This window comes from Equus caballus, chromosome 5 (genome assembly GCF_041296265.1).
Source record: "Equus caballus isolate H_3958 breed thoroughbred chromosome 5, TB-T2T, whole genome shotgun sequence".
Taxonomy (NCBI): Eukaryota; Metazoa; Chordata; class Mammalia; order Perissodactyla; family Equidae; genus Equus; species Equus caballus.
The window spans coordinates 81,425,387-81,450,753 of record NC_091688.1 but is presented as its reverse complement, the minus strand read 5'-3'; the positions used below and the strand labels follow the sequence as shown (position 1 = coordinate 81,450,753).

General features: G+C 37.9%; 1 long non-coding RNA gene across 1 annotated transcript; it reads right to left on the bottom strand.

Moving 5' to 3' along the window:
* Window positions 1-16,592: 16,592 nt before the first annotated feature.
* On the bottom strand, window positions 16,593-23,748 carry LOC111773597 (uncharacterized). Its single transcript, XR_002808238.2, has 3 exons — window positions 23,516-23,748; window positions 22,636-22,757; window positions 16,593-19,167 (listed from the first exon to the last, which is right to left on the bottom strand). It is a non-coding gene; the product is annotated as an uncharacterized lncRNA (long non-coding RNA).
* Between the last annotated feature and the right edge of the window lie 1,619 nt (window positions 23,749-25,367).

The following is a 25,367-nucleotide window of genomic DNA, read 5'->3' as shown; positions in this document are numbered from 1 at the left end:
TGGCAAGAAAGTGCCCTATACTTAGTAAGGAATTGGAAGCCTGGGATAATGTGTAAAAAATAAAGCACATATTTGACGTTAAAAGATAAAAGAAAAACTCATCACTTTCCCTAGGAACACTTTTGCAAATAGAATACATTTAAGCAAAAGTGACTGAAGTAAAACAAAGGGATTCTAGCTGGAGGAAGAGACGTGGCAGTTCTTAATAGGCAAGTGCCAGAACGTCAAAGCCTAGGACTGTGTTATTTGACTGAATGGGTCTCAGCCCATTTTCATGGTAGCCTTTGCAAAAAGTGATTGATTCTCGTCGCCTTAAGCTGGTGTGCTTTCCACACTGCCAGAAGGCTAACAGAAAGGAGGACTAGATGTACTGTTTCTTCACATGTGGTCCAGGAACCACCAGCATAGTATCACCTGGAGACACGTGAAAATGCGGGTCCTCAGGACTCTCCCTAGGCATACTGGATCATGCTGTCCAGCTAATTTTTAGGCATCTAAAGCTTGAAAACACTGAAGAGAAAGATAACTTCTTAAAGGTGTCTCTGACTCTGGATTTCCATGGACAGAGTTTACCACGCCAGGTCCCCAAAATGCTCAGTCCTGGTGTATTTTTTTATGGTTATCAGGGTCACCGATCTTTGAATTGGATGAAGAGGAAAGAGTTGAGAAAAATGCTTTAAGATATTGTCATAGGAAAAGGGAGATGATTTAAGTAAAGTTTTAAATCATCGTTCGTTTCTAAAACTGTGCAGTCATTAAAAATGCTGTGGTACCTGGTTGGAGGTCACCTTTTCATAGTGATGTTTGTATTCGAGGGTATATTAATTCCTCCGAGTGCACAGTTGTTGATTGTGACGATGTGAGCCAATGAGAAGTAATGATGGCTAACTACCTGAGATCTATTGCCTTGTTAGCTATGTTAACAGCCAATGACAACATAATCTAAAGAGATTTACTATTTGGCTTTAGAAGAAGTATCATGCTAAAAGTATAATTAAAACATTTATTAACCTGCCAAGTTGAAAAGGGTAGGTTAAGACTTATGGTGTCCGAAGAGTGGCAATGACTCGTTTCGCATTTTGTCTTATGCCCACCTTGCCTCATGGAATATCCCCACCTACTCTATAGGAACTGAGGAAATGTGCTCACTAATTTTCCTTAATTTCTAGTTTGAGCTCCAAAAAGACCTGAAAAAAATCCTTTATTGCAAAGCCAGCAATTACTGAAATTCCCTAATTACCCCGTCTGAGAGCTTTCTTCGTACTGGGGTGACGCAGACAGTCTCTTGATTTTTTTAAAGGTCAAATTACCTTGCCTCAGTATCTTCTGGTGATGGGCCAAATGAGACTAGCTTAATTTAATATGTCTCTGCTGCTTTTCTTTCAATCCAATGGGGCATCCATCATGGGCTTCTCATTCTGACTGATATTGATCAGGTAATTGCCCTCAGCTTGTCAAACTATCATGATTTTTATAAGAATGAGTCTTTTCTAGAAGAAAGTAGACCCAGAGAGAGAGACAAAGATTTTGATTAGAAGTTTGCCCAAAAGCAAGTCAAAGTAGAAAGCAAGATTGGAAAGGAGAGAGAGGAGCTAATGGAAGGAAGGGGTGAGGGGAGAAAGTAGAGACAGTGTTGTGTCCTTCTAAAATCCAGTAATGTCAATTACAACAACCCACTTGGTACAATTCAGAAAAAAGTTCCAGCCCCACATATAACACAGTTCAGTGCAAGCCAGTTTGACGGCAGCCAACTGTGTGGTTACCCAGAGTAAATGTTAAAAAAAAAAAAAAAAATTCCAGCCTTATTTAATTTTCTGCCTCAGGATCAAGGCGGATACTATTCTTGTGGCTCAGCGCCATTGTTTTCTTTTTCTTTGCTAGTCCAATGTAAATAAATATTAGCCAACTCTTTAATTTATCCTAGATTATTAAGGTGAAAATGGAACCCAAAATAAAAGGGAAAAACTCCTGCCACGAGAGGAGTTCCTCCAGGAAATTGTCTAATGTTGATTTGGGGAATGTCTCCTGAATGCAACTGGCATGCCAAGCCCAGGGACATCCTTAGAGAATGACATTTCCTTCAAGACACGCTGAGCAGTGAACGAGACAAATTCAGCTGTATTGCTTTATGTGAATTAGAGCAAGCTTACAAAAGCGTATGTGAAGGGTCTAGAAAGTCAAAGTAAGCCCACATCTAGGGTATCATTATAGTTAACAACCTGTTCAAGGTAGCGCTGGGTATCCAAGCCAGCGGGGAGAGCCATCCTGCTGCAAGGGCTTCATATAATCATCTGCCATCCCCGCAGATATTCAAGACTAGCTTGATGCCCTTCAACTGAGAGTGCTTAAGAATAAAGAATGCAGCTTTGTCACCTTCAGAGAATTCTAGAAATAGTCCCTTAAAACACCAGTACCTTCAATGAAGCTGTTTTAAGACAGTTGATTCTTTATCCAGGTTCTTTTTCCAATCCCCTTTGGCATTAGGCCCTCCTATATTTGCAGGTTTTGCTCCCCAAAATATCCACACATTAAAAATATACCCGTGACTCACTTTAAACTTGATATTGGTATAACTTTTTTCAAAAAATATTTGTAAACTTGCTTTTGAAATTATTTGGCTACAAGTAACTGACTTGATTCACAACTTGTTATGAGTTCTCAGCAATAATCACGCATAGTTGGAAATTTTACAAAGTGAGAAAATCTAAACCTACTAATTGTTTTCAAATGCAGTGAAGTTTTAATGAATACTAAATTTAGCAATTAATTAAGTTGGCATAATATCACATCATGTAGGTATTTAATAGAACATTTATTAAAATCTATTCTGTGATTTTCTTTTGGGTATTTCGGAGCCAATTTTTTTTAACAAAATATTTGATCTTGGGGCCGGCTCCGTGGCTGAGTGGTTAAGTTCGCGAGCTCCGCTGCGGCAGCCCAGGGTTCGGATCCTGGGCGCGGACGTGATACTGCTCCTCAGGCCACGTTGAGGCGGCATCCCACACCCCACAACCAGAAAGACCTGCAACTAAGATATACAACCATGTACGGGAGCGGGGGTTGGGGAGATAAAGCAGAAAAACAAACAAATAAAAAAGAAAACTTCCTGTTCCTGGGTCTCTCTTTCTCTCTTTCTCTCTAAAAAAGAAAAAAAAAATTTGATCTTATCCCACATATTGGATGAAAATGGTTCAAGTCTTGCTTCTTTCAACGGTAGTAACATGAGTATAATGAAAAATATTGTTTGTTGTATCTTTATGGTAGATTTGCTCCAGAAGTTTTAAAAGTTTCCCCATATCTCGTATTGCAGTTGATCTCCTACTGGGGGCCGGAAATATTGTGAACAACTGGACAACTGTTGGGCTAGTTACACGGTGTGGATGTTGTGCCGCCCTAGGAAAGTAAAACCCAAGGACAGGAGTGGTTCTGGGCTCCACCTGAAACTACTTATCTGTTCCCCAGAGAAAGATCATCATAAGCTGAAGTTACCGAGGAAGAAAAAGAAGATGCAGGGAAAATAACTACAGGAAATAGAAAGTGTTTTTCAGTTTTCACCTCTGGGTTTCAAGATTTCCCCTTCTATTTTAATTTCTTTCTCTCACCCTCTCCCTTTCTTACCTATGTCTCAAAAGAATTGCCAGTGGCATCCGGGGCTAATGCAGTAAACACACATCGATGCAGCAGATCAAAGATCTATTCTGTTGTGTTCCTTCACCCTTTCAGCTTGCCTTCCCCCAGGAAAACACCAATTACTGACTTAGTTGAGTTGTGTACGCGTTCACGTCTGCGTGTGCACTGAGCGTATGTGCACATACATTCCAAGTGAGTGCTTTCAGAGTTTTCATGTTGGGATTCACCCTCCCTGGATGGCAGGTGAGGCTGTAACCTTGCATCAAGCTAACCACACGACCTCCCCATCCCACGCCCTCTCATCTCTTCTTCCTTTCCTGGCTCCCGGCTCCAGTCCTCTGGGGTTATTAAAGCAAATGTCACACCACCTTGTAGTTGCGCAATCTTAGTTGCTGAACACTTTCTGTGAATCTAGACAGTATTCAGGGTGAATGCTGTGTATTTTATTTTGTTCATATTTCTTGCACTTACTTGACATCAGAATTTTTTCTCTCATGGTCAATGGTAATGTGCATATACATGTGCGTGTGTACATATATCGTTTGTATGTGTTAAATTGCATAGCCAATTTAACATATCTATCCCTTCACATTTTCAGAATTAACCACATTTGCGAAAGGGATAAACCCTCCATTGAGCTCTTTTTCTTTCCTAAATCGTCTGTGGAATGTGACTTTTGGCTCTTCCCTGTGTAAATAATGTGTAAAATAATCAAAGCACCATCACAGACTGACAGCCCAGGCCTTTGATGAATAGGGCTTTATGTGGGATTATCATATGACATTTCCAAACTAAATTATATTTATGAGTCATATAGAGTACTATTGCATTATCATCCCTCAGTGTGCACTTTGTACATTTTGCAAGGAGCAGAAGAAAGCCGGTAACCTGGAATTGGATGCTCTTAGTTTTTAACATGAAATTTAAAAAAAAAAAGAAAGGAAGCCGTCCATGTCACACTCCCCTAATCACTCAGCTAAGGTTCCTGAACTTTTGAAGGGAATCTTATGTCCTATATTGTCTCTTAGATTCTATTACTTTATATACTTAAAATCAATGTGTTCAAAAACCTTTAGAAATGAGCTAATCTTACACTCCCTCTTTACAGATGAGGGAACTGAGCAGAGCTAGAAACACAATTCAGAGCTCCTAATGCCTTGAACACTTTTCCACCTAACTGCACAGATTGCCTAGGCAACCATATACAAAAACAAGACTTTGTCAAAACATCAAGATGACAGCACATAAGCAAAGCAAAGCAAAGACATTCTACATATGAAATACTAGCTTTCAAAAGGAGTTACTTATACACTTTGTCAGCCATTTTGGAAAACATGGTACCATTCAAGTCAGATAATATTTTTTCTTGGTTAAATTCAAAATACTTTTCCTCTCATTGAATATGATATTACGCTATAATTTCTTAAGAACTATAATAGAGAAAGACAAATATTGTTCCTCCATCTCCCTTTCTTAAATCAGAGCCCTCAGGAAAGAGTGACATTAGTCCTTCAGTGTCCTTCTCATATTTCCTTCCAGTGGTCTGCAGCATATACAGCCATGTCTGCCAGCTCGAACTGTGGCCTACTTGATACTTAGAGTGGCATTATGAATTCACTACCATCTCAAGGAATGGACAGACTCACGCTAAGTCATGGGCATTGAATTTTGTATATCACATCACATTCTAAATGTTCTTCTAAGGCTACATTCTAGATGGAGAGTCCTTGTGGACCATTCTTCCATAAATGGAATGCTATCCAATCAACTCTACATTTGATAGGGTATTCCAAAGGTAAGACCACTACATAATGCAGCAATAAAACCTAGGTACTATTGCTGCTTTCTAACAAGAAAAACTAAAAATCGCTTACGAACCCATGAGTCACAAGGAAACATGTAATACAGATGTGAAACTACTATCCTACAATGCAGAATAAAATGGTATCCTCTACCCAAACCCACTCCATAAAAACGCATAGTTCATCTGATCCCGCAGCTGACACACGTGGAATTGTCTGTATCATTAAAGCCAGATAATTTGACCTAAAATAAAATGTACTATAGGGAGATCGTTTTTATCAGCCCCAATAGGAAGAAATGTCTAAAACAGGATAATTAGGGTCTTTCAAGAAAGTAAAGAGTTCTTTCAGTTAGCAAACTGAAATTCTCAGCAACTCGCTGGGATATTTCTTTAGTTCCTTCAGTGTGGGCCAATATTCCAAGAAGCAAGGTGATCATAAGGCAAAATACTGACAAAATGTTGTAACTTCTTGACTTCTTTCCTTGATATTTCGTAAATAGCGACATTGACATTTCTAAATTCTCAAAGCTCTCCTCTGTACTCTGATTCAGAAAGTCACAACACTTCACTGCAAACGGCATCATAGCTAAACCAGAACTCCACTGTAGATACACACAAACTTACGTGACTCAAAGGGAAAAAATGGCACTACAACAACCTGAAGAAGTAAAAACAAAAAACCCGGTCACACTTTCTTTCCCCTTTTATTTATAAAACTTCTTCTAAACATGCCAAACAGCCGGTCATGGTAGGTGTTTCTCTAGTTCGGTGGTATTGAAGTGGCCAAATGTGGATAAATGATGGGCTTCCAATCTTATCAGACTTAATGTTAATATCTCAGATGATTTTGTTAAACAGTCAAACTAAGTGATCTAGACTATAGTCACACCATTTACACAGCAATAACTGTAACTTCCCAAATGCTGAATTTCACCTGAACCAGTTCAGGGTATGGGCGTTCATTCAGAGAAATTCTCTCTGTAAGCAATTGTTTTCAGAGAATGAAAAATATTTAGGGGAAAGAATCAGGGCTCTCTTCACAGTGACATTTAAAACTAACAAATTTGAATCTCTCCAACATGGGCCTGCAGCAAGAGGAAGAACTTCTCATTTCACAATTACACAGTTACGTGCGGATGCAAATATCTCTCTCCCTCTAATGAAATAACGATACTCTCTTTTCTGCAGTTTCATTGACAAATATTTAAAAAGATATCTAAATGGGTTCGGCAGAGTGAGAGTTAAATCTGATTGTAATTAGATTGCAGTATGCATGGTCATGTGGTTAATAGTAAATTTTCCTTGATTAACTCGTCCTGTTTGTTAAGAGCTCCTATTAACATTAGTGCTCTCCGTGTTGGCTGTAGAGACACACCATGGACCAGTGCAAAATTAATGAAGGCAGGTACGCATGCTGATTAGAATGTGGCAGTTTAATAAACTCTTCCAACATTAAATTATTTAATGCATTCATGCTCATGCAGGCTATTCGATGGTCAGCTTGACCACCTATGTGTTAATATTGGGAATTGAAATGCAGAGAGTGGAAGAGATATAGTGGTGTATGAGGTAATTAGCTCTCATGTCTGATAAATGGGGCAATACCTATGTGTGCGCATGTTTTAGCACACCACAAATGGCGCTTTCATTAGCTGGAATCTTCTGTGGAAATTTCTATAAATGTTTAGTTTGATTTTTGCACCATAAACAGTGGATCTGATAGCTGTAGTCACTGTCGGTTGAATATTTGAGGCAAATTTCAATTCAGCTATAAAGCAAACTGACTTGTTAAAATAAATGGGTCACAAAAACTAGACAGGAAGCTTATCAATAAACATCTCCAATCTGGACATAGTCTCTATCTATCATATCGAAAATATTTTATATAAATATAAATGATTTCAATATATAAATGCAAATATCTATTAGATTTCAAGCAAAATAATAAGCTCTTATATTAGCACAATGCCCGATAGTTTATACAATGCTTGTACATGTGTTATTTTATTTAATCCTAATCATAGCCATTTTAGGTACATCGTGTTTGCTAATAAGTGGCCGATCAGAAACTTAAAATCTCAGTTCCTGTAATTCAAAGTCCAGAGCCTTTTAGCACAATTTCACAGCTGCCTACAAAAGTAATACTAGTGAGAATAAACTATTACTTATAAAAATAAGTTCATTTTTAACAGTTGATGAGCATTCTAGGAACTTGACCTCTCCAGGAACAGGATGTTACTTAGATTTAGCAGAAACAAGAAAGAGGAAATTTCTATATTTTAACGCTGTCTAAATACAAACAAGTATTTTAAATGACTTACATTTTCCTAGACCCCAGGATACTTGCTGGCTGTATTTTAGACATTCACAGGAATTTTCATAGCATTTGCATGAAATTAAGTACGCTAACACAGAACAGTCCAGACTCTGGACCTTGGAGACAGTGCAGAAAATAAAAACTGTACCTTTGGTCAAGTCACCAACAAGTCTAGCTTTACTGACTCACAGACCATTCACTGTAAAACTAAGCCCCGGGAGAATGGTTGAGTCGATTTCAGTCTGGGGTTTCTATGATTTTGCCACTCCCATCTTCATTTCTTCTCTCACTCTTATGATGCCAGCTAAAATAAAAAGGAGAAAATGATTCTTGCCCTTAAAAACTCAAAGCAGAGTAGCAAGGAAGCTGGGAAAGACGAATGCACCGGAGGCTAGGATAGCAGATCTGTTTTCTAGTCCTGGACATTCGCAGGAACCAGTAGGCTGACTCTGAGCAATTAGTTAATTTCTCTGGGTCTCAATCTCTTCAGACGTAGTTGAAGGGATTGGAGAAAGTGAACTCTCAACTTCCTCAAATCTCTAGTGGAAGCTTCTAATTGTTTCTCACTGGGAGAAAGGAGGCCAGTGATCTTATTTCACCTCCCCTTGTGGACAACAAAGCCATGAAATTCTGTGGTAGACAGAAAGTGCCACCTGTGAACAGCGTACTCCACAATTCCCCTTCTCCTTAAGGCCTGAATGGGCAATTTTAGGTTTTGGCTGGCCTCTAATTTCTCTGTAGGCTTTAGCCAGTCTGGATGTTCTGATTGAATTCCTGCTATTGTTTTTTTGTTTTTATTTTCATTTTTTGTCTCTGGCCAGCTTCAAAGGATGCTGTGGTCACGAAGTAATATTGTTCTCTTGGTTAGCTATTACAATGTTGGTGGCAGTTTCATTGGTGCTTGTCCTTACTGCTTCCCTTTGACAATGTGGAAAGTTATTGATGTCTGGCACTTGTTACAGGTGGTTGGCAGCTATGTGAATACTGTAATTTATGATAGACTTTCCACAACATTGCCATGGTGTCCGTGAATTGTGACAGCTATCTCAAGGATATAAGAGCTGCCAGTCTACTTTTTGCAGTCACGGTGTGTGCTGACAAAATGGGCTTTACCTTCCTCCAGATCTAACAGAAAATTTGTACAATTGGGAGAGTAAACAATTTCCACTTGTTTGCATATTTGTAATCAATGAGCATTATGGAAAATCACTGAATTCTATCCATTTATTTATCCCAAAGAAAAAGTAGCTGAAACCAGGCTAAGTCTTTAGTTCTTACTTTCAAGCCTTTGACTTCTTTGAAAACCAAATGTGAGGAAGCATTTTAGCTGACTACCTGAAGTGGGAGAAGCCTACTCCCAAAAGAAGGCAAGGTCTCACCCAATTTGCAGAACGAACTCAAAACAGTGATAATAATTAAGCATTAAGAATGGCATGATTGGATGACTGGGGTAATGATAATGTGGTCAACATGGAAATATACCTTTAACATCACACATTTTTTCCAACACGCCCTTATAGGCTCAGGTAACTTTATCAGCAATATCATTCCTTTTGTAGCATCTAGTGCAGTATAGTTACCATTGACCAGGTATTTTGAATTCATTTAACCTTCATGACAACTCAATGAGATAGGGACAATTTTTATCCCTATTTTATGTATTGGGAAACAGAGTCTCACAAAGTTTAATTAACTTGCCTGTGGTCACAGAGGGACTGAGGCAGAGGCAAGATTCAAAGTCAGAGAGTCTTAGCGTTCTTAACCCCTACAAATAGTACACCTAAACCTGCACAGTCCAATATGGTGGCCACTAGCCACATGTAGCTATAGAGCAGTTGAAATGTGTCTAGTCTGAATTCAAATGTACTACTAGTGTAAAATATACCAAATTTGAAGACTTAGTATGAAAAAAGAAGTATGAAATATCTCATTAGTAGCTTTATTATATTGATTACATGTTGAAATGATAATGTTTTGAATATTTAGAGTTAAATAAAATGTATTATTAAAATTAATTTCACCTGTTCCTTTTGATTTTTAATATGCCTACTATAAGCTTTATATGCATATAGTATTTCTATTGGTTAATGCAGATTCTTCATCCCAGTGCCTCCAATTTTATTTATTTTTCCATGTTTTCCATCACTAGAATATTTCATTTCCTAAGAATTCCATTGAGAGAGGAGAAAAAATGATGGAAACCATTATTCTGCCTGAAAAGCACAATGCTCTCAGTATTGACCATCTCATGATGTGCTTCACGAGCATAACCTGATGTGGGATTTAGACTGGCTGTAGATCCACAGTAACTATAAACTAAAGTGAGCTGCTTTACTCTGTTAGCCACGAAACTATTCTGATTTACAACAACAAACCATATTGGAAAACTTCAAATTTTGGGAATTCCTGGCCAGTGGTTGGCCAAACGTTAGCGTCTACCATTTGCAATTCTCTCTCTCTATGTTGAAGTCTTTAAGGGTAAGCATCATGAAATATTCATTATTTTGTAAGAGACCCTAGTACAAGGGTCTTTGGAGAATATAACGGCAGTAGACAGAGACTCCAGCCCAACAGCACCAGTGAAATTGTATCTATTAGGGAGAGGAAAAGAAATCCTGCAAGAAGTCTGAAAAAACAGCTCATTTCATTCACAATTGTACAAATATCCGAGAACCAATTGCATCAACCAAAACACATTTAGGGCACTTTTCACTCAGAGGATTCCCTGTGAGAAAAAATAGTCAAAATTAAGTTTTCTTAAAGTATTTGTTGCTGACTGATCAAATTTATCTTCGAAATGAAATTAATAAGTCAGCAAGGGTCATGAGGGGCATGCACTGGAAAGAAAACTCTTAATAGTCATTGGAGAAGCTACATCATAAGCAGAGCCCATGGCTTATACACTTGAATATTTACACTCATGATGAAGAGACAACACGTGAAATGTCACAAAGTAAAGAGCTGCAAATATTAATGAACGTGGGTAGGAATTAATTAAATACATTGGATTTAAGTGCAGTGTATGAGTCAAGACACTAAAGAAGACTGAGACAGGTAGATACGGGGGAGGGGCGTTAAACTTAAGAGTTTCAGTTTGATTTAACAGGCAATTGCGTGCTGTTTTTGAAATAGTTAATCAAATAGAGAAATCCAAGTTTTAACTTTTTTGAAACTGTAAAAACAATAACAAAAATTCTTTTATGGTTTTTTCCTCACCTCTAGCTAAAAACCAGCTGACTTTTAAAACCAAATTTGGCAGGTGCTTGACGGCATGCTTTCAGCATGATGTTTTAAAGATTAAACTATGGAGCAATCTTTAAACCTTAATGGAGGTTACATGGCGAATGCCACTCACACAACAGAATCATCATGTCCGTCTCTCTAAATGTGTGTCTCAGGCTCTAAGCTGGAAGAACACAAAGCGTTATTCTTATTCTTCCCCCTCCTCTTTGGGTTCTAAGAACACCCTTTACGTGTTTCTGTAGCACATCTAATTCCTCTCCAATACATTTTGCTGGCTTTGGGGTTCAATTTAATTTAAAGCAGCAGAATAATCCAAGTGAATCTAGGTTGTTGTGATGTTACATTAGGAAGACCTGATCTGTTTGCAGCTAAGGTACACCCAAATTCATTAACATTTACTCCATAGGCTTCCAGCAGGCAACTTTATGAGAAGAAACAGATGCATCTGAATGTCACCTTACCCTACATGTGACTATTCCCAGATTTTTGTTCTGTCCACCTACTGTCTCTGCATCCCATTCTAAGGAAATGTGGATAATGGCATGAGTTTGATTTATTTTTAAATATACAAAATTGTACAGAATGTTCTCTAAGACACTTTGACAATTAAACAAGTCCAAATTGTACACAGGTGCCATGGGGATTGCCCTCAGTAGTTTTCTAAGTGCTAATCACTAAACGTAAATGCAGCAAGGCTCAAAGGGCGAAACCATGGAGGTTGTGGGTTCTAAACCCCACGTCAGCAGTATGACCTAAGGCAAGACTTCCTAGAACAGAAAATAAAAATAAGTTGTCCAATTGTCTGGCTTCTGCACCAGGGCAAGGAAACTGGTTGGAGATCTCAGGCTCATGTGCAGCTCCCGTGCATCCTGAAGAAAGTCAGCCCCTTGCCAACAGGAGCTAAAAAACTTAAAACAATTAGTACACAAATAAAGGAAAACTATGGAATGCTGACAAAAATGTGGAGGGAATTCTAGAAGCTCAGAGAATGGAGAGATCATATGGGCCTATGGAAATAATCAGGGACACATTGTGATGGAGTGGAATGAATATATAATAGGAGTCACAGGACCTTATTAGTTCTAGGACTGGCGCATCTCAGAGCATGATGATAGCTCCTGACCCATAAATGCACAAAGTTATTGTGGAGGTAACAAGTGAGACCATGAGCATGAAAATATTTTAAATACTATAAAGATCCAACGTGCTATGTTAACTGTTACGTATTATTGATTTGCTGGATTGAAGTGAAATTAAATCTTTCCAAAATATGTCCATTTAAAAAAACCCCTTCAGAACAGTATATTTGTCCTTATAATTAATATTTTTGGGGGAATAGATGACAGTCACCTCTGTGGAAAGCGCCACACACTTTGAGGACATAAGAATGCTGGTGTCTGTGTCTAGAGAGAGCTCCTGATCAGGAGGGAAAATGATACCGCACTTAACCTCTCCCCATAAGTAAATAAAATAAATCCCGTGTTAAAGTAAAAGGAGAAGAAGAAAAGAAAAAGGGGGAAAAGAGAGGGAGAAAGAGAAAGAAAGAATTTAAAGTTTTACTGATGCTGGAGAATAAACAGCATTGCCTGGAGCTCAGTGATCTGTTTCCATACCTGCTAAGGCTCCTCTTCAGCTTGGTGCATCCTCCTCTCCTCCGCCCCTTCTTTCCCATCCTCCACCTCTTCCTGCCCTCAGCTCCCCTCCAATCCCCACCTCCCCCACATAAATTCTCTACCTAAAGCTGGCCTCATGATCCCTCTTCTCTCACTCGTTCTTCCCACTGTCCAGACAAATTCTCTTCTCCTCCACATTGCTGAGGGTCTTCTCTAAGCCATGTCAGCCTGATCTTTCTTAGTTCCTTCCCCTTCATTGCTTTCCCATTAACCTGAACAGCAAAACAAGAGCCTAAGGACTCAGCAGACAGAAACAAGATCTGCCTTATAAGGTGAGGAGAGAAGAAAGAGTGTAAAATATCACTAAATAAATATAAGAGGATGATGTACAAAGATCTATGGAATTATAATTAACATTTATTAGTATCTACAATATGCTCAGCGTTGTTTCAAGAATGTTACATCTCTTAATTCCCTTAATTCCTTCAACCATCCTATGAGATACTGTTCTTATCTCCATTTTACAGTTGAGAGCAATGAAGCCTAGCGAAGATAACCAATTCGCCCAAACTCACAAAACTTTAAGTCTGACTGAGGAGCCCGCACTCCGTCACTAAAGGAGATGGACTTCAGGTTAGGGACATAAATCAATGTTCAAAGTATTGAAGTTGGCTTTGTAGGGATGGGAATAGGAGGAACTAGAATTTTGTGGGTAGAGAGGGTAACGCCTGTGAAGAGGTCACAGCCAAATCCAAGAGTACCTATCACAAGCTCGTGACAAGTACAATATTGTCTAAGGTCCATCCCTCTCTAGGCAATGTTTTCTTAAAGGCTGGATTTGTACAGTGAGTCATTTTTGAGAAATTAAATTTGTATTGGCTACTGATTTCATTAAACTCAGGGAGTAGGAGAGTCAAATGAAGCAGAATGAGAACCAAACTAAATCCAATGAAGGCCCAAACTATTACAGAACCGGAGACAGCCCGCTGGTCAGGGGTAGCCGAGCATCACACATCCCCAGTGCGTGCATGAGGGCATGGCATGGCTTGCTCAGAGGCTCTGCTGGAAGGTGGAAGTGTCATTTCTTTTGGCTTTTGTGCTGTTCCCCCACCAACCCTGTATTTTTTTGATGAGATGTGAAAGCATTATGAATTTGTTCCACAAGTTCAAGTAATCCTTTTTAATAATTGTGATTCTTTACTTTTTTTAATATTCAGATCTTTTCTCTCTTTGGTTCCATGAAGGTTTATACTATGCCTGATATTGAGTTTGACTAAAAGAAATTGTTTTCATGTATTTAGGCTTTAGGAAAAATTCTTTAGGTATATTCCAGAGTCTAGTAATTGACTGTTATTAGTATTAATAGGAATTACACAGCCTAATCCCACTGCCATGCATGGAAAATTTACCCCTTAGGATCAAGCCTTAGTAATAATACAAATGTGTCAAAATGTAATTTCCAGTTCACAGACCTGTGGTAAAGGCAAAGCAGATATGGGAGTTTAGGTTTGAAATAATAGAAAGGAAACATCCTAGTTTGTGCTGCTTGGAATTACAAATGTGCATTAAGTAATCATATTTCTTCAAAATGTAGCAATCCATTTGCTATTTAATTTGTAGGGTTGGACTGATACACAGGACAAGCGATCATTCCTACAAAGGACTCTTAATAGTGGATCCTTTCTACGCATTTCTTCAAATGAAGGGTACCTCTGGCCGTACTTCTGTCAGAGCCATTTCCTTTGCTCTCTAATCTCTGTAATATATATTATTTGAATATCTGGTAAATGTATTATTACCTTGTAAATAGGTTGTGCAAATTACCAGCCCACACAAATTTCACCAATATGTCTCATGCTAGGTTTTACTCCTGATGCAAAGTAAAAGAAATTGGCCTTCTTTCCTTTTCACCTGATATAATTTGTTAGTTACCTTGGCAGAAATTTTTTTTTTAAGTCTGCTGATAAACAACTAATGACATGTATTTTAAAATGTGGGTGAATTCTAAGAAAAGGTAATCTAGGCTTTCCTGATTCTGCCTATTTAGGCAAGAAATGGGCAGCTCCTTTTGTGTGTATATTCTCTGCATTAGTCCAGGGCTTTCTGCAATGATGTCACAAAGGAAGCTGCCCCAATTATTTCTCTCTTCTACATTAGTATCTTCCATATTTTTAAACTTGAATCAGCAATCATTCCACACTAAAGGATATATCATGACTTGTGAAATGCTTAGTACCTTTCAATAAAAAAAGATGAAATAATTTTACATAAGCAAGTTTAAAACGTCAGGAGAACACAAATGGATCTATTTGAAATCATTTCTAAAAGAAAATTTAATTTTTGTCAATAGTGTATGAAAAACAATGAAACAGACTAGAAAAAATTTGATATTATACAGTCCTTTTGACAGAGGGTCAGTCCTCACTTTTAAAATTTGGTATCCTAAAAGAATATCAATATGTTTAGTTTGAAGATAGAATATTTTCTGAAAGTTTATTTTCAGTAAAACCAAAAGTGAGAAGAATTGCAGCAAAATATATTAATAAATTAGAGAATGTGCTATTTAACTGATGTGTTTAATGGGGAGCTATGCTTGCTATTTTATAATAGCAACAATTTTTTAAATTACTGTGTAAGAGGTCTCAGCAACATTTCCATTGTGAAACATACAACCATCCGAATCCCAATCCTAAAATTTTTAAGCAAATCTACTATGAAGACACGTATTTTTTTCTTTTCAAAAACTGAAAGTAATTTTACTAATGCATCCGGTAACCAGAAGCCAGGTCAAAATATCTTGAAAAAAGCACATTTCACATGTTTCCTGAGAAACTCAAAAGTGGTTCCTATCATCGAGGAGTCTACAGGAAGGACCATAATATGTACAAAGTCGACTTTGGATAGAACATAATTTCTTCTTCAATGTACTTGTTCTCATCTAGAAAAATTGTTCTATTTTCATGTCAACATTAGATTTTTGAGTGTTCCTTTTCCCTAGACTGAGAGTGGATTTATGAAGGTCTTTTTTTTCTCCTAAGAACTCAGAGAAACAATCACTTTCATTCTGTAAAAGGAGTACCAATTATAATTGTGGTGATTTGTATTTACAGAGTAGTATTACCTAAAAGACCAGCATGCTCTACTTCTCATAAGGTGACTCTTGTTTCAAGAATCTCCAGAGAACTTATCCATGAATCTTCATAATGCCTGGGTTTTAATATTTCAACATTTCCAAGAACAACGTGGTCTGTAAAGAGCCCAGGAGTGAAGTGGAAGCACTCTTATCAATGATACTTATGAAAATGAAATATATTTTGCAGGTTCCTTGAAATAGAAATCAGCGGTGGGGGAAGTTGATTGTTCCATTTGCTTCTAAGAGTTGGAGGAGATGACCTTTAACCAAGGAGCACGGAACACCAGGACACAGTGCTAAAAATGATCTTCTCTTATGAAATGAACAGAAAGAAAATCCCATTGCACAATTCTAAACAGTTACGCTTTTTCAAAAATAGGCCAATTTAGCTTGATCAGACTCCTTTTCCTCTTCCTCTTGATATCTACTATTATCCCCATATTTTCTTTCCATTTTATAGCATTCAAACATTTCTATCTGTGCACTGTTTGTACCAAACGTGGACTAAGCATAGACTTCCAAGTGGCCACCCCTGGCCTCCTTTGTCTCTCCTCACCACACCTTGGACTTTGGTGTCTTGATATCTTTGCAAAAAGCATGCCTGAGCTGAGTATGCTCTCCTTCCCTATCATAACCCTACTTCTGTCCAGGCCCCAGTTCAAAGATTTCTTCAGTTGGAGTTCACCTTTTATCTACTGACGCATTATACACTTGGCATGTGCTTTCTATATCATAGATATATTTCTGAATGAACGAATATCACTGGTTATTATATCTTTAGTATGTATGGCAGAGATCTTTTTGTATAATAAGAAGTCTGTTGCTTTTTGAGTGAAAAGTAAGCAAGAGATATTCGTAGAAAATATGAAGACTTTTTATTGAGATATAATTGACATATAAATTATATTAGTTTCGGGTATACAACATTATGATTCGACATTCGTATAAATGGCAAAATGATCACCACAATAAGTCTAGTTATATCCGTCACCATACATAGCTATGATGTTTTTTCTTATGATGAGAACTTTAAAGATTTACTCTCCCAGAAACTTTCATATATAAAATACAATATTATTAACTGTAGTCACTGTGAACATTCTTAACCATAAAAAGTTCCTCACAATTTAAAGTATATTCGTACTTGGAAAATAGCACCCTAAGACTAAAGAAATCTCAACTAAGGAGGGATCTCAAAGATTTCGCTAAAGTAGGCATTGGAAATGGAATCATATTTAATTGAACTACCAAATTAAATAAGGAGCAGTCTAAATCTTTCAAAAAGGAAATTTTTGAAGGATACTAACAAATGACACACAAATGAGGAAAAGGCAAACTAATGTTTAAAAGGTTAACAATGTATGAGTTTTGACTCAAAATGTCAGCTGGCCTCCTACCTTTGGGTGGTTGGAATGAAAAAAAAATTGCCATGGATATTAAGAAGAATTCTTTTAATTCTAAAGAATCTTTCACACAGGTACCTCGAAACATGTTCAAAGTCTTCTCTGGTAGTTAGATCATCTGCTGTGGTCATATTGAATGCCAGGGCAGGGCAGCCAGAAGGTATAGAAAGTCCAAAGTCACATAGTGTCACTAATCTCACCAAGAAAACAATGCCTGCCTTCCAAACCCTTGACTCATTCTCTGGCCATGGGGTTACATTTTCCATACCTCTCATATGAGGAAAAATAATGAGAAACATAATTTTTAAAGAGCTACTAGTAACCACCAAATATAAAATTTTCTAGAAACCACCTCTCCTGTTCATGTCCACTGTTACCGCAATAACCTAAACCCTTTTTAATCTGAGTGGACTACTGCCATAGCTTCCAGTGGGGTTCTCCAGTCCTAGTCTCTCCCCTTACCAAATGTCCCTCTTACCACTGTGACATAAGTCTCCCCAAATCACGCAGCTCAAGGATAGTACTGCTCCCAACCTCGTTTCTCTAGTTGCTAAAGTCCCATAAAATCTGATCACACCTTAACTAGCCAAATTTGTTTTCCTACCATTGAACAGTTTAATAAGTAAAACACTTTTCTGACTGGATTAAGTAAATTAACCTCGACTTTTTATATGTACCTTAAATGTCTAAAGGCTCACCAAAATGTCAGGCAAAAATAGTAGCTCAATATCCACATATGTTAATCAATTAAATAGTTGAAAAGGGATTTTTAAAGTGCTTGTGAGGTACTGGTAAATTGACGCATGTCCTATAAGCTGCTTTGTAATGTCACCATCCAACCCTCTACATGTAAATATTATTAGGTTCAACAATTCTAGGAAAAAAATCAGCAGAGGCCCTTTTCCCTTTTCTCATCAAACCGCTGTGCTCTAAAACATTCCTCTAACGAGATTTGCCTGGTTTCATCATCTTTCTCAGACAGAATTCTAAAGACGCTTCCATATTTAGGGGTGTTGAATTTATTTGAATACCAAAAGCCTAAAACCAGCGTTTATTTGCCTTCTTATAAGCACTTCAATAAGGCAGACCCAAGAGCTATCAATTTAAGAGCAACATCTGGATGTCTCAGACTTGCCTAATAGATGCAGAATGTTCTCACTCAAGGATTTAAAGACAATGCGTAAAATAAAGGATACAAAGCTAGCAAACCCTGTGTACCACAGAATAAAAAACACAGCTCATTTTTCCATGATTGAGAGGAATTGTGATATTCTCACGGTAGCTCCCGTTGCAATTACGTGGAAGATGTAATCTCTCAGTGGAGAGTTTGCATCCATCTTGAATATTTGTCTGCGGGACAGGTATTCATAAATTTCCACTTCCCTGGTTTAATTTCAGTCTTAGGTGGGCAAACAAGCATATGTTTCACAGTGGATCCTTCCTTGTCAATCCTTCAGATGATCAGCTCCTTTGCAGTTTGGTGTTGATCAAACCAAGGAATGCAAAAGTTGGGTCACTCAGGAGCCACTTCCCTGAGATTCCCTCTCCTGCTCTACCTGCGTCCAGCAAGGAGACTGCTTTTTTTGGTCAATTATCATAAGATCACTTCCTGGATAACGAGTAACAGAAAACGCACAATTCCTATAAGCTCATTATTAGTGATACAGACTCTTGGTCAGCTATTAAGGATCGACGTTCACAACGGTACAAGTAGACAACTGACATTTTGCCCAAGCATGCGTCTCCGGCCAGTGATAATTAACCTGCAGGTAAAGAACCAGTCATTTTCTTAATACAACAAGGAACCTCTTTCAAAGTTGGGGCCCTTCCTGTTTTAATAATCAAAAGGAAAAGACCTTTGGTACTTAATATTTAAACAAAATGTTTAATATTTACACAGTAAAGTTCTTCTTCTGATATTAAACCAGCATTAGAGCTGGGATGGAAATTGGTTTATAATCTCTGACACCAGGCCCGGAGCCTTGTAGTGTAGTAAACAATGTCACTCTTCAGATGGGCACCACCTGCAATGGGTTCAGAAATGTCAACTGTAATTAAAGATTTTATTTCAAGGATAATTCATAGGTTATGTACATGAAGGACTGCTTTGCGTCATGAGAAATTTCAAAGTACTGGGCTCTGTAAACAAGAAGCAGGTCTTTTTTTTTATTACATGTTTTTTAAAAAGCACATGCAAACTGCCCACAACCAAATTAATATTATTCTTAAGCATATGCTTTATATTTTGCAAGAATTTTTAAAGTCAATTTCAGGAGACTTGACTGGTAATGATGTCTCCACCTTACCAATTATTTCTTCTAGCTACAAGTAAGAATATTGTAGGGGAAAAAAGGGTAGATTTGTCATAAATTAACATGGTAAACTAATGCAAAGTTGGGATTGACGCTCATCAGTGCTAAATTTCTCCTTTGGGGCTTTAGTTTTAACCTATGGTTTCAATGAAAACCTGAAGACAATTTATTATTTTTAAGAGGATGACAAGTTATTCTAGGATGTGGGGGTCACCTACCACCTCCAATAATCCTTCTAATCCTAATGAGAATTTAGAGTGAAATTATTCAATTAAGAAGCGTGCATGCATACAAGAGACAGAGAGAGGAAGCAATCCTCCATTCTTTCTTTATCAATAAAAATTCACTCACTGTCCCTCGGTAGCAATTTGTTAAAAGCTAATATAATGACTCAGAGATTTAAAATACACTTTCCCTGGCCCTCTACCCTAACAGTCTACATCAGTTCCCTCCCCCCCAAAAAAAAGGCTTAAGAGGAAAGATATTAAATAAAAATGCTATTAATATAATTTAAAAAAACTGGGTAAAAGTGACACTTTTTTGTGCATTTAACGCAGTCCATTGTAAAGAGTACTCTTTTCTTGAATTATTTAAGGCGGCAAGGAAGAAGGATGCTCTGTCTGTCTTGCTCACTCTGTCTCCCTGTTCTTTCTGAATTGGTTCATAGCCAAATATTTTCTGACATATATCATCTACCAAAAAGAAGGCTTCATGCATGTGAACAAGCTTCAACACAGGGTGAAGAGGTGTTTGATAGGGAATGCAGAGCCCCCTCTACCAGGTGGATACCCCGCAGAGAGGCCCAGCCCTGAGCAAATGGAGCCATGCCCATGGCAGCACTGTTTCCAAGCGAAAATGTCAGTTCTTTGTCATTGGGAAGAAATTGTTAATAGCAAAATGCAAGATACATAAAATCTTCTCAATCACTATTCCTAAAGTGAGTGCAATATGAATATTTGTTAAAAGAGTTCAGATTGTGCTTCCTTTAATTAATAATCTTTTCTTTTGGAAATACGATTACTATAAAAGCTATGTGAAAACATGGGCAAAGGAAATGGCACATTAAGAGAAAAATGTTATAAATAATATGTATACTGATAAAAATTACATTGGAATTAAAAAGCTGATATGAAAAAAATACTTGAAGGGAATATGACAACAGCATGTGAGGATGGTGGGGTTCTAAGTAACAATTTTCCCATTCCCCAAATTTCTATAATGAGATTACATGACTGTAATTATTAAACATCTATATCCAGTAAGAAGATAGTCACTTTAGGGAATTAAGAAGTCCACAGGGCACTTATTCATTGAACCACAGTAGAGAAGAGATGGAGAAGGAACTCGGTGAAGGCTTGGACCAAACACAATGGGAATTTCTTTGTCTCCACATCTCCCACTCAATATAGAGAGAAGAGTCCAAGAGGAGCATTGGCAAAATAGGATGAAGGGAGAAGGTAGGAGAACACAGCAACAGAATGGTTAGTTGGACTGAACCTGGAGCTTCTGTTAAACTAATTTCAGATCCTAAGTATTAAAGATGCCCTTTATCTTCCTGTTAAAATGGTGCTGCCCCAGCTGCAAGACAGAAGAAAGACAAAGGTCTCTCAGTCCAGCCGTATCCAGTCCTGATTAGGAGAGTAGTAAAGGCTGTGGTTTTGTTAAAAAGCCTACAGCTCTCACAAAATAGGATTATAGCATGGGCAGCGTGGTTCAGCTACATAAACCCTCCCTGAGTCAGACCAGACACAGTATTACATTTACAATGCATTTTCTAACTCAGAAAGGAGAAAGGACACGTCTAAGGTGGCAAAGCTAGTAAATGACAGAACTGGGAGGTGGCACAAATGATTGACTTGATAGTTCCATGAATTTCTTTATTCAAGTCATATACCTACATACACACATTGTTTGTCTCAATCAGTTAACATCTGGTGGGTATTTGTCCGGTGACTTGGAGAGCAAGAGCTCTCATTTTCCCTTTCAACCTAACATGATTTCCCACTGCGTCTCTAATCACAATTGCCTCTCTGCGAAAAATCCCATGTTTGCAATGGACCCACTATGGCGACAGTGCCATAAGCTTTCCACACGCCAAAGCCCGTTAGCCAGCCTCGCAGCCTTCAGGGGTGGAGAGGCACAGGGTGCCAGCTTGAGGCCTTTTACATAAAGGACCAGGCAAAGGGCGTGGCAGCCACGGAAGAGTGATTAGAAAAAAGTTCCCTCCCCTAGAGACTTCTCCTTTGCCTACTAAGATGGAAAAGGCTCAGGAAGAAGAATTCTAAAGCACTACACCTGATCAAATAATAAGAATTCATTTAGAACAAACACAATATTAAAAGCTAATTTTTTCGCCGCAAAATTAATTGATTAACTTTTCCCTCTACAAATATATTACTAAAACTTTCCCACTGCACAAACTCTCCAAACAAAATTAATGGTTTTGTTTTGAAAATTAATTTAGATATTAAAAAATTATATTTTCCAGCAAGATCTCCGTTACTCAGATTAAATATTAACCAAAAGCTGTCTTCTGCTTAAATAGAATTTAGCCTTTGAAGTGTTTTTATTAATCTCTTCTGATGTAGGTGCTTGAAATTCTATGAAAGTGCTGCTGCTCCCCGTTCTGTGCATCACTTACTGTAATTTATTTTCAGAACATAATTCTATTTATAAATGAAAATCCTATTAAAAGAAGACAAGAAAAATTAGTCCTAGACTTTGCATTGGTAGAGTAGAAACAAAATGAGCGGCCTAACCTGAAGTGACATTTACAAATTACCTGTTAATTTAAACCGGGTTGAGGGATGACAGAATTTAGTCAGACTGACAGGAGGTACCGGAGGAATGACAGTTGGGTCTGGAGTGGTCATAAAGCTCTTACTGCCGGCACATTGATCTGTGTTCCTCTACCACCCACCACCTCCCCAAAAGCTTCCTGCCTAGTAAATAACATATTTGTAAAAATATTTACATTTTTGGCAGATTAGTGAGTAAAGGTTTTACACAGCCGGAAGCTCTCCTCCTTTGTTTAAGGGAAGGAAATCATTTATTAAAAAAGGCTTCAGGCTTTAGTCAGGAGAGCAATCCTCCTGCACACCATCCCTACTACGCTTCCTTCAGGAGTGTCGTTGACTAAGCGTGAGCGCCCAAAACGACTACAGACAAGTGAATACCTACCCGTGGGCACATAGATCTATGCATCCTTCTCACTCTCCACCTCGAGGTTTCTGAGAACAAGCTCTCAGAAAGAGCTGGTGCGCCTTTTACTCGATCTTTGAAACGTAACCTCCACAAATATCCTGTAAATAAAAGTGTAAAATAATAATCCTCTAAGAGGAAGCCAAAGAAGGAAAAAGAATTGTCGTAGCCTTGGATTCTCTTAATTTTATTTCAATTACTACCAGCCAGATTAAATATCTGCAGATATTGCACATATCTAAGTAGATTTTAGTATGTAACAATTAAAACTTATTTTTATAAAATATCTATTTCACACTCAATTTACAAAGAGGTAGTTTTTTTTTTTTTTCTGAGGAAGATTCACCCTGAGCTGACATTCATGCCAATCTTCCTCGATTTTTCAGTCTGTGGGCTGCACCAGCACAGTATGGACACTTAACTGAGCGGTGTAGGTCCGCATTTGGGAACTGAACATGGGCCACCAGAGCGGAGCACACTGAACTTAACCACTAGGCCATGAGGCTGGCCCAAGAGGTACGTTTTTCTGTCTGGCAGCCATATCCTCAGTAGCACTAATAAGAGCTATGTGTGTGTATAGAGTGGAAATATACACAGGCACACATGCACATGCATAACACACAACACATACATCTGGTTTTTCATGAGTAATACCTCTTTGTACCTTAAGAAACAAAACCAGTGTTTATTTTTTAAGTAGGAGACCATCTTTACATTCTTAAATTAGTAACAGTAAATACATTTAAACAAACAGAAATAAAAAATAAAAATATGTTTCAATAAAATTAAAATGATAAAATAAAAATAGGAGGCCATCTTTGCCTTCTGAAATGAGAAGAAAACCATCCTGGTGTTTCACCTGCCTGCCTCCTGGGTGAGACTCCTGATCTCCTTTGCCTCCTTTAAGCGAATTTCTCCATTTGAGAATTCAGCAGATTTCAAGAACTTGTTGTACACTTTCTTCTTGTTTACTCATTCTGGAAGGCTGTGGACTGTGCAGGGATAATTCTGTAACACAAATGTAACTGCTGTGAATTATTTACACTCGGATCCTCAGAATCTTCACACAACTCTCTGTAACTATTCTGGGCTGGGAAATTATTGGGTGGAGGCCTTTTTCTCTGAACAAATGTCTCTTTGTATTTGCGGTGCGAGTGCCTACCAAAGACTATGAACCATGAATGTATTGTTTTAGAAGAGGAATGCTATCAAAGAAAGAATTTTATCTTGAAATTTTGATCCAATATTCCTGATTTTTTATCTTTTGTTATCTAGCAATAAGGATGAATTCAATCCATTAATACTAGGAGAATCAGAATAATCACCTGGATAACTACTTTTTCTTAATAAGAAACTAGTTGTAGAGATTAAAATATTAAATGTGAGTGAAAAAATTTGAAATCTGAGATTCTGACCAACAGTTTATTAGAAAAACAAATCCTTTTCCATCCAGCTCCTCAGTCGGACTGAATGAAAGCCTGTCCTGTTCCAAAGTGTTCTCCATACAAATTCCATTCCAAATAACCAAGAGAAATTACTCACCTCTTCCTCCATCCCTCCACCCCAGAAGGGCCATGGGAGCCTCCTGCCCAATCCTATCTACTGTAAAAAAGAAAATCTAAAGGCTCCCTTGTCCTCTTTGGCCGATAAAGAAACACTTTTTACATGAAATGTTACTTTTGAGTCTTTCTTCAATCTGAGTTTAGAGATAAATTATAAATTATCTGTGTCTTAGACTGCTCTGTCACATTGCTGTCAAGAAGCATATGCCTGTTTGGACAATCCTGGTTCTTTCTACAAGATTTATGAAATGTTACTTTGCTCCAAGATTGATATCCAAGTCCTTATTCAGTGTATCAAGGGCATATGATAATGATAGCGATCAATGTTATTTTAACACTGCACAAAGGCCAGGGTGTCAAGGCCATCACTTCATTAGACAACAGGACTATTGATTATTAACTAGAGACTGGCTAAAATCGAAATACCTGTACAATCTCCCCATGCCAAAAAATTATCAGTGGGAGAGTGGATTACATAATCTGTCAACTACTGTGAAACTTTCTCAAAACTAAACAGAGGGTACAAGGAGCACTTCAAAGGGCATTTCAAAATGAGCAATTTCTCCTTTATGTCCCCTGACCCTCTGCTATCCTCGCTCCTAAAGCTGAAATAATTTTAGATTTGCAACACTGCTAAAGTTGTGATCTTATGATATAAATGCTCATTATAAATTGAGGGAAGTGGGGGACAAGAAAACCTGAGGTTTTGGTGGGAATGGAGGGGAGAGAATGGAAGTAAAAGGTTACAGATTTGAAGGGAGTTAATTAAGGACTATTTATGCTCCATCTTTCTCTAATCTTCCTCTTTCTGCCTCTTTAATATTTAGATGTCTTCTAAACATCACAGGACTAAAGGAAACCACACAGTTTTCCCTCCCTGTCAAGGGACGTATTATTATTTAGCTGGCTCCAATAGTTTTTACAAGCAAATTTATCAGATGCCTATTCTCTCTGCCCCAAGCTGTGAGGTATGGAATTTGTACACTCTCATCGCAGGTGTTAAAGAGGCCTCTCTATCCTGGAGTCACATATTTGGACTCCAAGGCAATTTCCCCATCATGTCTGCTTTAATTGGACCATGCTTCCTAATCAGCATAATTTCCCCCTTGACCAGGCCTCTGTGTGCCTACACTCAGAAAAAAGGAAGTG